Source organism: Ixodes scapularis, unplaced genomic scaffold, assembly GCF_016920785.2.
Source record: "Ixodes scapularis isolate PalLabHiFi unplaced genomic scaffold, ASM1692078v2 PGA_scaffold28__5_contigs__length_5199819, whole genome shotgun sequence".
NCBI classification, from domain to species: Eukaryota; Metazoa; Arthropoda; class Arachnida; order Ixodida; family Ixodidae; genus Ixodes; species Ixodes scapularis.
The window spans coordinates 2375347-2388454 of NW_024609855.1; the positions used below are offsets into that span (position 1 = coordinate 2375347).

Here is a 13108-nt window from a genome sequence, read left to right on the forward strand (position 1 = left end):
TACAGTTGTTAGTAATTCCGTTAGGTCATCTGACGTCGTTGCGGGGTGTAGTCTAGTTACAAAAAGTGCCTTAGTCCTCGGTGGTCGAGGCACGGACGAGATCTTACTTTCAGTGTTGGCTCCCGTGGTGGGCTTGGCCCTCCTTTTCTTGACGAGAGTGTAGCCATCCTTGTCGGTAGATTGACGATTTCCTCTGCTGAAACTTGGAGCAATGAGCGGACAGCCTCATGCAGAATTGGTGTTATCATGGCTTTAAGCTCCTTTTGCACGATCTCTCTGACCACGCTCATGATGGTGTTCTGGAGATCGGCCTTGATGCTGGCGATCATTCCCTCCATAGAAGTCTTGAATTCCGTCCGTGTTACCAATGCTTGCTCTCTATCTGAGCTTGCCTGGGATATGTTTGTCGCCGTGTATGTGGCTTGGTGTTGTAGTGGCTCGGAATGCCGTTCGGTTGTTGTTTCCATCTGCCCTCGAGTCGGTACTCGTGACCTGGACCCCATGAGAGCTGCTTTCATAATTTAAACCATGCGTGGAATATCTTCGTCCTCTCTCTCTTCTATTGTATTTGTTGCGGGTGCTATCGCCGTCTTTGGAAGCGCTGGGAAGTGTCCCTCAGCCTTTGGCGGCGGGGTTGGCTTGGGAATCTCTTCTCCCTTGGGTAGTTGCGCAGCACGGTTCCGTTGCGTGCTTTCATCCCTCGGCCCAGTGTCCGAAGACCGTCTTGATCGAGGTGCCTTACGACTGTCGCGTCTGGGTTTCGCCCTCGCTTTTCCCTTCTGTCGAATCTGTTCGTTGGCCTCCCTCCATTTGGGGCAGGAAGAATCCGTGGCCAGGTGGGCCCCCTTGCAGTTCTTACACTGCGGGGAGGTGTCCATGCAGCCATCTTCTCCGTGCATGTGTTCCCTTCCACAGTCCGGGCATGTCTGCTCTTCTTCGTTAGGGCAGATGTCCGCTTTGTGTTTGATAGCATGGCAATGCGTGCACACCACTGCGCGGGGTCTGTGTGCACATACTTGCCTCATGCAATCGTAGTATGTGACATATCTTGGGGTTCTTTTACCCTCGAATGTGATTAGGGCTGTCTTACTGTTCTTGCCCATCGGTCTTGCTTCCAGGATCCAGTGTGTAGTGCTGACCAGGTTCGGTAGCAGGTTTTCTGGGTCGTCGGTTGGGTCGATTCCGTAAATTACCCCTCTGACCTGGTTTCCATTTAGTTAGAGGTATGTGGAAACTGGAATTTCCTTGTCTGGTGTTCGTATCGTCTTCAGCTTTAAGAAGTGTTCCGCAAGGTGTGGCAACCAGGTGTCCACCGCAATGGTATTAGTGACCTCTTGGATCCTAATTCGATAGCACCTTTCGTATTTGGAATGGTTGTCAATAGATTTTGCTAGGGCAGTCTTGAGATCTTTTGGCGACAACTCTGTCACACGCAGTCGCTCACGCGGTCTTAAAATGACTGTGTCGTGTTTGTCACCATCACCTCCCGGTTGTTTCTTCATGGGTGTCGGCGCTTGAAATTCAAAGACCGCCCTTAGCCGGTACCAGGGGCACTTGCCATCAATTGATTAATAGATATTCACGTCGTCGGTTTTCCGGGTGGTTTCTTCTATTTCGGGTGGTGAGATGGAGGAGCACAAGAGTGTTCGATCTGGTTAGGAAGTGTCGGAGAAAAGATCGCTAGCCGTTTGGAACCCTACACGCAGGGGTCATTTGTACCTTGATCAGTGCTTATTTTGTCGGAGGAATGTTACCGCAACATTGCTCTCCAAATGTTTCATGAAAGATTCTGCGTGCGCGGTAAAAACTGATTCGACCGACGAGTGGATTGGAGTGACATTAGAAAACATCTACAAGCTGATTGCAAGGAACGACATATTAATATTGACTTCATATTTGCACGATTTTTATTGCTTCTATCCGATTTCGCGTCATCAACGAAACTCGAACTTAGAATTGGCTGATTGTGAACTGGCACAATGATGAGATATATACGAGATCTGGACGCCCGCTGATGTGTTCGTGAATGCCTTATGGTGGTCGAAGTTTCTTGAAGTCCTTCATGGACCAGGTATGTGCTATGTTAAAAATTTGAAAAAGCTTAAGTCGGCCGTAACGTTCCAAAGAAGAGACTATAAATTTGTTTATCATTTAGTGGATTTACTCGGATACCACTTCAAATTATTATCTTGTTCACAGAGCCATTCATGGTAAAAATCAAAATAGGAAGAACCAAACATGTTAATATTGATTATTACCAAAGTCTTAGTTTCTCAAAATAATCACTCACTACCGTGAACAACACAATGTCTTATAAGAAATCTATGTCAATTTAGAGGCATACAAAGGAACGTTACTTTTGAATGCTTCCTCGTGTTTCTTTGTGAAGTAACGACGAAGTAACTCCGTTACTTTAGCGATACAACTGCAACTGTAACAAGTTCCTCTTTCAATTTCGTAACTGTAACTGTAACAGGGTTACTTTTTGCCTGAGTAACTAACACTGTTACATTTAAGCAGTAACGTGCCCATGACTGCAACTGGGCCAGTTCTTCTGATACCACGATGCAGGCGAGTGCGCACCGAGTTGCTCGCTAAAACGAGCCTTGGAGTCCTCACAAGCAAATAAACAAAAGGCTATACCGAAGCTACACCGGCTACAGATAAAAGCAACGGCTAAACACGCCAATCACCAGCCGAAGTAGCGGCGGTAGCGGTTTAAATTAACGCACTTTACACTGCTCGACCGCGCAACGGCTGCGCCCGTCCGGACCAGGGGACAAAAAAACATCAAAGAGAACAACCATGACGTCACGGCCCAACGTTGCTTTGCGATCGGTAACCAGCTGACGACCCGCTAAGGAGCAGCGGGTCCAAGGACGTTGAGCGGGTCGCATTTTTATTATCGGCATTAATTGAGAATGCGGCGTCCCCTTGACGTAATATGTTGGCTGGGGCGCATATTTTGTCACTTAAGCGATACCAATCATTTATTTCGTTTTGAGTTTTGGCCGGAATGTCCCTTTTAGCACTTTCCCGTTCCCTCTGATTTTCTGAGTAGTGAAGGTCGGGTCTGGTGTTGTGTCTTCATGTTTCGTATTGGTGGCGTATCTTGTGTTGACCGGTTAGTCGTTAATTAAAATTATGTTTGCTCTTTCGTATGTTTCCACTAATTTCTGTCCTCTTATAGAGGTTGTTATCTAGTTCCATTCCGTGTTTGGAGCGTTGAAATTGCCTTATTTAGTGTATGCATGAATAGTCGTCTTCGTCGTTTTTATGGGTTCGTGGTCTGGTATACGTGTTCACTAGTATGATTCTTTTGTCGTCTACCTCCGCTCGGACTGGTACGAATTCTTGGGAGCTATTGAACCACTTCCTGGTGTCTATCTGTGTGACGGGCAACTCCTCGACAGAGTATACACCGGGCATACGCTTTTAGCACTACCTTGCACCTCTGTTTGTATTGGATAGGCGGTACGATAAATTTCTTGTATCCACTTAATGTGTCTGTGTCACTCTTCGTTTCTTGTATTACTATGATATCGTTTGGGTTTTGTGCTTCTGTTTTCAGCCCCCTACAATTCCATTGTAGGAGTGTTAAGGGGCCGCTCTTCTTTGACTTTTTCCAGTGAAATGCAGCTCCAGATAACCTCATTGATCGCGCCAGTGTGCCAGTGGTGTTCTCTCGCCGTAAGACTCCACAAGAGCTCGACTCTAACCAAACGCAGGTATTTCAACGGGCCTTTAGGTGTTCATCGATGGTGAACGGTGCATTCTAAGGTTGTGACTCCTGCGGTGCTACAGGACGGCCATCCAGTTGTAGCAGTATAACAGTGCATGATTACGTTACAAAGATAATTGCACGTGGTAGGTTTAGTGACCTGCAATTCGTGACTGTGGTATCCAATCATGGTTTTGATCGAAGCATTGAACAATAGGGACAATTCGGCACCATGACAGAACAGCACACGACAAAACAGCACGCGACAAAACAGCACGGTCAAAACAGCACGCGTCAAAACAGCACAGCGTCAAAACAGCACAGCGACAAAACAGCACGCGTCATAATAGCACACGACGAAACAGCACAGCGTCAAAACGGCAGAACGACAGCAGAGCACGTGCCAAAACAACACGGCGTCAAAACAGCGCAGCGTCAAGACAGCACAGCGACAAACCCGCACAGCGTCAAAACAGGACATTGATAATATGACACACAGCACAGAAGTCTGCAGTCTTCCCTCGGTTTCCAGCATCCAGATCCATACCGACTCATCGAGGCATTCAATACCGAGCAGAGCCTCAGCCAGCAGAATCTGGTAGACAGCCAAAGGGGATGCAGACCGTCGGGCTCAAAGCCCTATGCAAAGATCTAGCAAAAGCTACGAAATATCTTATCCCAGTATGCCGCTCAGCCCCTCATTGATACCCTTTTGGGCTGCCGCTTTCCCTAAACTATTTAAATTAAATGCTAAAGGAGAGAGCGAGTCGAATAAAATCTATTCTTTAGGACATCATTTTTACTCTTGCCTCTGTCTCCAAGTTTGTTTTTCCTACTATCGTAGATGTTAATCGGTAGCCAGAAGACTTTTCACAGTATAAATATGCTGCTAAAGTAACCTCTGGGAATTTACGTGCCAAGCCAAAGAAGGACATATCGCGCACTTTAGCGAAGGACTGATGGTGAATTCGCCAAATGAGGATCTTTGAAATTCTTCTGATATTCTGCGAAATAACTAAACTCTCGATTACACGGTACATTATTTGCAAGACCTTCATGTCAGCGTCATAACTACAAAAAGGTTAACAGCGTAAGATTAATCTCTAACTTTAAGGAGCTGTCAGAAATATGTCTTCATTCACTTCGCAGACTCCGCTATAAATGAAATCGTCCATGAGGTTCACAGTTAATTGCGGCTGTAAAACTAAGCGGTTGCCAAATAAGACACTCATCCCTACTACATCTGAATTAAGATACGAAACTTGATTGAAACTCATCTTTGCTGACATGTTTGGCCAGCGAAGCTGATGAACACAATGGTAATTGGTGTTATGAGTACATTTGACATTTGACCTTTTTTTCTTTTCTGACTATCAAAGACGAAAAAATCCGACAAACGTACAAAAAACAGCTTCATTGCAAAAGGAGGTTCGAACAATTCCATTTAATTGTTTAAAGCTTTCCGCCTGTCATCTATACGGGAATGCTTTACGTTGGATGCCGATCGGGAACTCCTGTTGTGCCAGAAATTGTGGTTCACTACCAACTTCCGTGCCTTCCAAACTGGGTCCGACAGATCCAGTGGGGGGTCGCGAAGCAATTGCTGCCCTCAGTATTTTTTTTTATGGATTTCAGTTGAGCTAGTTTTAGTAAACATTTGATTATGTTGACTGACACTAGTAATCATCATTGAATCATTAAAACTGCCTCTTGTAGACTTGTGAAAAACGTGGGGGTGTCTCCGGGTTGCGGAGTTTGGTAAGCACTGAAATAGGAAATAAATTCCTTTATAACCTAGCGACATTAAATGAAGGGGTGAAAGAGGTTTGAAATTATTCGCGCAGAGAGAGGTAAAAAGCGCGCTCGAACTTGCTGTATACGTGCTGTTTTGTCGCTGTGCTGTTTTGACGCCGTGCTGTTTTGGCACGTGCTCTTCTGTCGCTGTGCCGTTTTGACGCTGTGCTGTTTTGTCGCGTGCTATTTTGACGCGTGCTGTTTTGTCGCCGTGCTGTTTTGACGCCGTGCTGTTTTGACGCGTGCTGTTTTGACCGTGCTGTTTTGTCGCGTGCTGTTTTGTCGTGTGCTGTTCTGTCGCGTTCCCGGACAATTCAACACCTGTGGGTCACTGAGCTCCTCAGATTCATTCCATAAAATACAGGCGAAGGAGGAGAGGAATATTTGGCTGAGGAACGCTCTTTAGCAACCATTCAACGTTTCGGCCGGGAGTGAGGGTAGGTAAATAGGACAGGTTCGTTTTCATTTAAAGGTCTAACATGTTTCGTGTGAACCGAAGGCAGAAAGAGATTTCCCGTTGTCGCTTCGAACCAATGTCCGAAGTTAAACAAATTTAAACGATATTATGTACTATTACCAGTGTTGCTCGTGATTTTATTGTTTCCTTTTCACGGAGATTGCTCGCAACGTACCTTTGAAGCTATTATTCAGGAACGTCACAGACGGAACTGCTAAAGATGCCTTTAGTTCGTCTGTTAGAACGAATACAGCAAAAAAAGGACGTACAATAACTTGTATACAGGTGTAAAAAACGAAATAGGAAATAAATAAAAGTGTAACTAATATTTATTTTTTCAAGAAATACGCTACTTTAAAAGACATTTTAAAGCAATCTTCGGAACTTTGAGGCAATATATAATTTATTTGAACTTGTTCGCCTACACGAAAGAAACTACTACAAGACAGCGTTCGTTTATAGTTACGCACCAATATATGTTTAATGGGCTAGCGTTTAGCCGGTGTAGTTTCATCTCGCCATTCAAACTTAATGCAAACATGGGATTCAAGCAATTTCGACGGTGCATCTAACAATGAACCTATATTTTTCTTGAGAACGGCTCATTTAATACTATTTAGATGTTATATCATTCATCTCAGAAACTCAGTTGGCATTATCACTCGGTTTCGGTTGTCTGCAGCGCAGCACGAAAAACATACTAAAGAATACGTCATGGTGAAGTACTCTATTGCAACATTTGTTAATATTTAGCCGACTAGCAGCGTTGCGGTGAAGCTAGCATACCGGTCCCGAAGACAAAGAGTCAAGCCAAAATGCTACTAATTTATCCAGTTGCCCGAGAATCCAACAAAAAATTAACCAATATTTATGTTTTTCGACTCCGCATCTTAATGCAAATCGCCACAAAAATAAGAATTGAAAGAAAAATGAATGTTTAGAAGAAATCTACATCAAATATATCTAAAAATGTTAGGCTTTCTAAACTTTGACGCAAAAAAGGGCTTTCTTAGCTTAGGGATTTCCCACAACCTAAAGGCTCTCGCAAAAAAGTTCGGCGTGGACGTAGTTTTCTCTTCAGATTTCAAAATGAGCAGGTTGACGCCCTTTCTATCAGACCACAAGGGCAGTCAGAAGGCCCCACCGGGAACCTTCAGTTCCTTGCAAAGAGAGTGTAGTATATGAGATTCCGTTGTCATGTGGATTTAGGTACGTGGGACAAACTTCAAGATGCGTCAATGACAGGTTACTAGAACACAAGAGAAATGTACGCACGCATGCGCCGAACTCTGAAATAGCAAAGCACATAGAGGAATGCAATAATTGTAATGCGCATTGGTCAGAGACAGAAGTTCTGCATAAAGAGCGAAATGACATTAAGAGGGTCGTTAAAGAAACAATAAGAATAAGTTTTATTGAAAACTGCATAAGCCAAGCATCACTGCAACTTGGACGCAACTCCAAAAAGTTTCTCAGACTTTGAACGAACGCATTCGGTTCACGAGGGAAGGGGGGAGAGACAATGTATATGTGTATACACATCTATAAATTTTTTTTATGTGCTTGTAATCGCGGTTTTGAGATCACTTGGGTGTGTTTTCCAAGAAAAAGGTGTTCTCTTTGTGGTCTCTTTATGTCTGGGTGCGTCGCCACGGCTTAGAGGCCACCTGTGTGTGTGTGTTTTTTTTGTGGGTTTTTTGTGTGCGCTTTGACGCGATTGTTAGGATAATTCGGGACATACCTCTCTCAAGGTCACTGCGATGTTCCGCAGTGTCCCATTGTTAAGTCCTCGTCTCATGTGTGGGTTGTTTTGTATCTTTTGCGCGTGTTCCATCCGGTTCGAAATGTCTGCAACAAAGGAGTTTATCTGTAGAGGTGGTTGGGAAAAAGTTCTGTGGGTACTTAAAGGCTGTTTGAGAAATAAACCAGTTAGCTGAGTTTGAGACGTTCTCTGTGTCTGTTCCTTCTACCGAAAGTTCTTCCGATTTCTTTCACCGCAGTCTCAGGTGTAATACGACATGATTTCTTAGCTAGTTGTGGCATGCAAAAAGCAAACAAACAATTACCTGATATTTATGTCCGGTGTTTGTCATTCTTATGAGGAACGAACACAAGTTACACGGAAATAAAAAAAAAACAGCTTTCAGAAAATATATTTTAAAAATTTAAAAAAGCTTAGGTTTTTAACAAATTTGGAGCAGAATAGAATTAATTTTAAAGAAGTTCCCTACACGAGCAATATATCATCAAATAGTTCATGCATAAAGAGCTTATTTAATCGGGTCGCACGTTTGCGGTTATGTAAACTAAAACCCATAAAAGATCGAAACTAGCCAGTGTATTTGTATAAAATACTTCGTAAAGTTCTATATATTAAAAATATTAGCAGCCCAAATATGTTGAAAGTTCGTCAACGACCAAATTCGCAAAAAAAAGAAATCCAGCTTTTAACGTAATCCACCAAGGGGCACTTCAAGATTATTGGTATAAAACTCTTAGGTATTAATTTTTTACGGTAATTTTTGTTTATAAAGGGAGTTAAGCCATCATATATATTCCTTTCGAAGACACCACCCGAGAAGTTTGATCGAATTCAAAATAAAATCATCCATATGGTAACTATTTATCTTGTCTGAAAACTTCACCAACTTATGTTGTATGCACAAAGAACATTCGTCAATAAAAAAATTAAAAAAAAAGCTCCCAGAGAAAAAAAAGCATCGACCACCCACTCTTCTATTCAAAAGGGCGAAATTTGAAACTCCCCAAATATGACAATATTTGCTTTCAGTACGGGAGACGACAAACTCTGGAGATCCAAAACCTAAATACAAACCAGAACGAACGAGGCTGTCACTTGGATTAAATATTCGCCTGACGTTTTCGCTCTGCTTTGCAGTTACGTTCTCAGCTAACAAACACGCGTTTTGAAAATGCTTGCATCTCTCGTCACAGTCCTGGTCGCTCTTCCTATGCCAGTTGCACCGGTGGGCTCCACTAGAAACAGTGTTCATCTTCTGCTTTCGAATGACATAGACGTCGACATTCTCTGCGCAAGTGGGGACATGGACAGCTTTTTCTTTCTGCGGAGAATCGGAACCATTTTCACAGCGAGCTACTGGTGCGGCTCTTGGTCAGTTTACCTGAAGCACCTCCGTGACAGCATTGGATATAGCAGAAAGGCGGTGGTTGTCATTCCAGAGTCCTTATGGGACGGCAGCCTTTCACGGTTACTCTCTTCCCACGACTTTTCCAGTTGGCTTTTTCTCTCTAAGACAAAATGTTTGTCCTGCGTTCGGGCTCGTGGGCACCCAAGCCAATATTTTTACGATCAACCCACGAATGTAGAAAGCCACGGCATCTTACAGAGCTCAGCGTGGAACTGCACCACCAGCAGCTACATTAACCTGAATAACACTTCAGCCATGCAGGAGCAAAGCTTCTCTGCTGCCCAAACCTGGAATTCGCTTAAAAATCAAAGTTTCATACTTGGTTGTCTGAAGCCTCTGTGTGCCGACAGGAACGTAAACATCATATTAGACATTTTGGAGTGGCTTGGTGTCGATTGCAGAACAGTGATGGTGAACAGCGAGAACTGGATTTCAGAAGTCAGAGAGCGAAGGATAGACATTATGGTCGACCGTATTGCCTGCACCGTAGAGCGCTGGCGACTGGTCCACTTTCCCGGTATCTTCTATTACGGAAGAATCGTCTTCTACACGGTCCGTAAGCCTTCACGCCTGGCAGATGAGTTCCTGCGAGAAGCACCGACAACCTTCTTCGCCCTTTAGTTCCTCTTGATGGTGGCCTGCGCATTCATCTTCTGTCTCATCAACTACCGCTCGGGAAGGAAGCTCCTCAATAGCATCCAAGACGTGGTGTTGGTTTTTGTCGCAACGGTAATGCTCTTCTCGTATGCCGTACCGCAACGTTTTGAACACGTTCTGGCTGGACGCATCGTGCTCTTCTGCTGGATGGTCGGCGGATTCTCTCTCGCCGTTTACTTCCAGAGCGTGCTGACGTCCAGCTTGAGCTCCAGATCCGACTGGGACGCCGACGACACTATAGACAAGCGCTACCCCAAGCTCTTATCTGGGAAAGTGCTACCCTGCGTGAAAAGGGGTAGCTTCTCCGAACATCTTCTGCTGCGATCGGATGACAAGCAGGGAATCATCAACGCCATGGCGGCCGCTCGGCAACGATCGCCCGACAAGAACTCTACCCAAAGCGACACCGACGAGGGCTGCACAGATAAGGTTGGCAGAGGGAGTCACGTGCTCGTCTCGTTTGACTGGAGCGGATGCCACCGATCAAATTTTGGCAACGAGGTGATTCCTAGTAAGGACAGGATCTACACGGAGTACGAGAGCACCCCAGTGCGAAAAGACTTCCCGCTGAAAGACAGTTATGGTCAACTGGTGGCGAGAATATTCGAGACTGGTATCCAGGACCGCTTGGAAAAATTGAGCACTTGGGAATGTTCCCGCTTGAAGGATATAGAGGTCCCCCCGGCACGCTACGACGCCACGCAATTCCTCCGGGTTTATTGCATATGTTGCGGAGCTGCTGTAGTTGTATTGGCGGTAGAGGTGCTGATTTTTCGCATATTTCGAAGGACATAAACGTTGTCTTTTGTTGACAGCTCAATTCGGTGCCGAGCCATGAGGGCAGCGGCAAAAGGAGTGCGTTTTGGGATAGCAGCGATTGGTTACTTGGCAATCAAAAACAGTTTATGGACTTGAATTGCTTTTCTTCGGAGGTTAAGTCCTAAATAATTTAGCAATATATTTTGTGCCCGGTTTTTATGAATCTATTCTTTTATAAAAAGAGTTTTAGTATGGCGTATAAAGGCAAGGGCTGTGCGTTGGCGTTTTCGTTACGTGTTCCGCACCGTGCGTGCGCGGAGCCCAAACTGAGTGAGGAACACGCAACGCAAACGCGAACGCAGAGTGTCTGGCGTTTGCTCGTATGCGCAATACTAAGACTCACTAATAACGTCTTGTCGCCGATCTGATCGCAAACTTTCCTACAAGAAAAACACCAGCAACCCGTTTGCCTCTGCCATGCCGTTGCCTTTGATCGCCAGAGCAAATTAAGTGTTGTACAGCCGCGATGCCCCAAGACAGCTTCACACGCACTCGGCGGCCGCAGCGGTAGCGAGGGGTCTGCACGCAGCTAAATCTCTGCTGCTTTACGTCCTTCAGGTTGATGGAACTATTTTTTTTCGTACACTTTTTGCACGTTTTCTATCGCTGCTGCCAGTGCTTGCACTGCTGCTACCGTTTCCGAACTTTTAATATCTTCGCTCGTGCAAAAGAGGGGTTGATCAAACGGCAAACGATATCGGATGAGGATGATGTGTGCTCGCCTTGTAAAGACTCCTTATCGGGTGAAACGCGAATGATTGGCTCAGGATGCCGCTTTGGTTATCACCTGGTGAAACACTCAGGATATGCAAAACTGCACTGAAACAAATTACTGAAGGGACGAGAGAAACTTGGCAGTGTCCAACGTGTCAAACTGCAAAAAACAAAAATCACGGCCTAGTTCAGAAAAAGCCTGACGAAGCGGAAAAGTCCGAGACAGAAATGACACAGATGATAATAAAACTGGACACCCTTCTGGCTATGAAGGCAACCGTAGACAGGATCGAGCAGTCCGTGCATCACACGTCTGACAAGTACGATGAAGTGCTTGCAGAAATGAAAAGAAAAAAATCAAGATGTCAGAGAGCTGAAGGAACGCGTGGAAAAGATCAAAAACAGTGGGACACAAAGGGAAGTGGAAGAAATGAGGCAGCGAGTAAACGCGCTACAGTAGTACACTCGTAGGCAGAACCTCGAAGTGCACGGTATCCCGCGCCTATCAAATGAAAACCTGCTGGACAGGTTAAAAGAGGTAGAAAAGCTTCTAGACTTTGCTGAGCTCACAGAGGGAGACATTGAGGCCATCCATAGACTCCCCGGGAAATTAGATAAGGTTCCCCCAGTTCTCATATGTTTCGCATCCAGAATGACTTGAGACCGCTGGTTCGAAAATGGGACGTTACTCAAGCGGAACAAATCTGATGTTTGGTTGCTAGGAAATCTGACTGCTCAAATCATAACACTGCCCTGACTTACAAAAACTAAGGCCACCGAAATGCATCATCAGTTTACATGGCAAAAGGGTGGTAAGATTTTTGTTAGGAAACAGTCAGGTGACCGACCTATCAGCATCAGAAACGAAAGCGATCTCACCAAAATCCATTTAATGTGTTATGCTCGTCTAAAGTGTTTGGAATATAGAATTAGCCATGGCGCTTTAGGGCATGAAGGATGCTTACTATGACGTGACGTCTTTCCGAAGCTGTATAAATAAGAACTTGACAAATTATAACATGTTTAAACCGTTTCACCTAAATGCACGCAGTCTGCGTAATAAATCTTATGATGGCTGTTCTATATCTGGAAACGCTTTTGCACTTTTGATATCCTAGCTTTCTCAGAAACATGGTATTCTGGCGAAAAAGATATTGTTCAATTTGATGGTTACAAGTGTGCAGCGATTTGCCGCGACTCGCGTCGCGGGGTTGTAATTTCTGTATTTCCACAGTAAAATGACGTACCGCGTACACCCCGAAATTACTTGTGTAACTATTGATTTCGTTACGAGGTGTGGAAGTGTCATAATTGCTGTGATTTATTGACCGCCATCTAGTGTTTTTTTCTTCTAAACTTTTGGAGGAGTTAATAGAATATGTTACGTAACCTCAACAAATATGCAAATAGCATTAATAGGTGACCTAAATATTAATCAGGGAAAGCCTACGATTCTTTATCCTTCGATTCCTAATCAGGGAAAGCCTACGATTCAAGACTATTACGATAAAGCCTTTCCATTACTTGAAGTAAGAAAATACAAAAAGTCAAGGAAACCTTGGGTTACACGTTAGATCTACAAATGAATAGCAGCGCGCGATAAAATGTTTTCCAAGTTTATCAAAACTAAGGATAAGCATTTACTAAGTGACTATAAAAGTATAGGAACAAACTTGCACTGGATATAAAAAAGCAAAAATAACGTTTTACTCAAATTTTCAGAAATAAAAAGAGAGTTATTAAAAAAACCACACACGACAATCGTCAATTTCACCT

General features: G+C 44.3%; 1 pseudogene; it reads right to left on the reverse strand.

Moving 5' to 3' along the window:
• Nucleotides 1-521: 521 nt before the first annotated feature.
• LOC115324511 lies at nucleotides 522-9603 on the reverse strand (annotated as a pseudogene).
• Between the last annotated feature and the right edge of the window lie 3505 nt (nucleotides 9604-13108).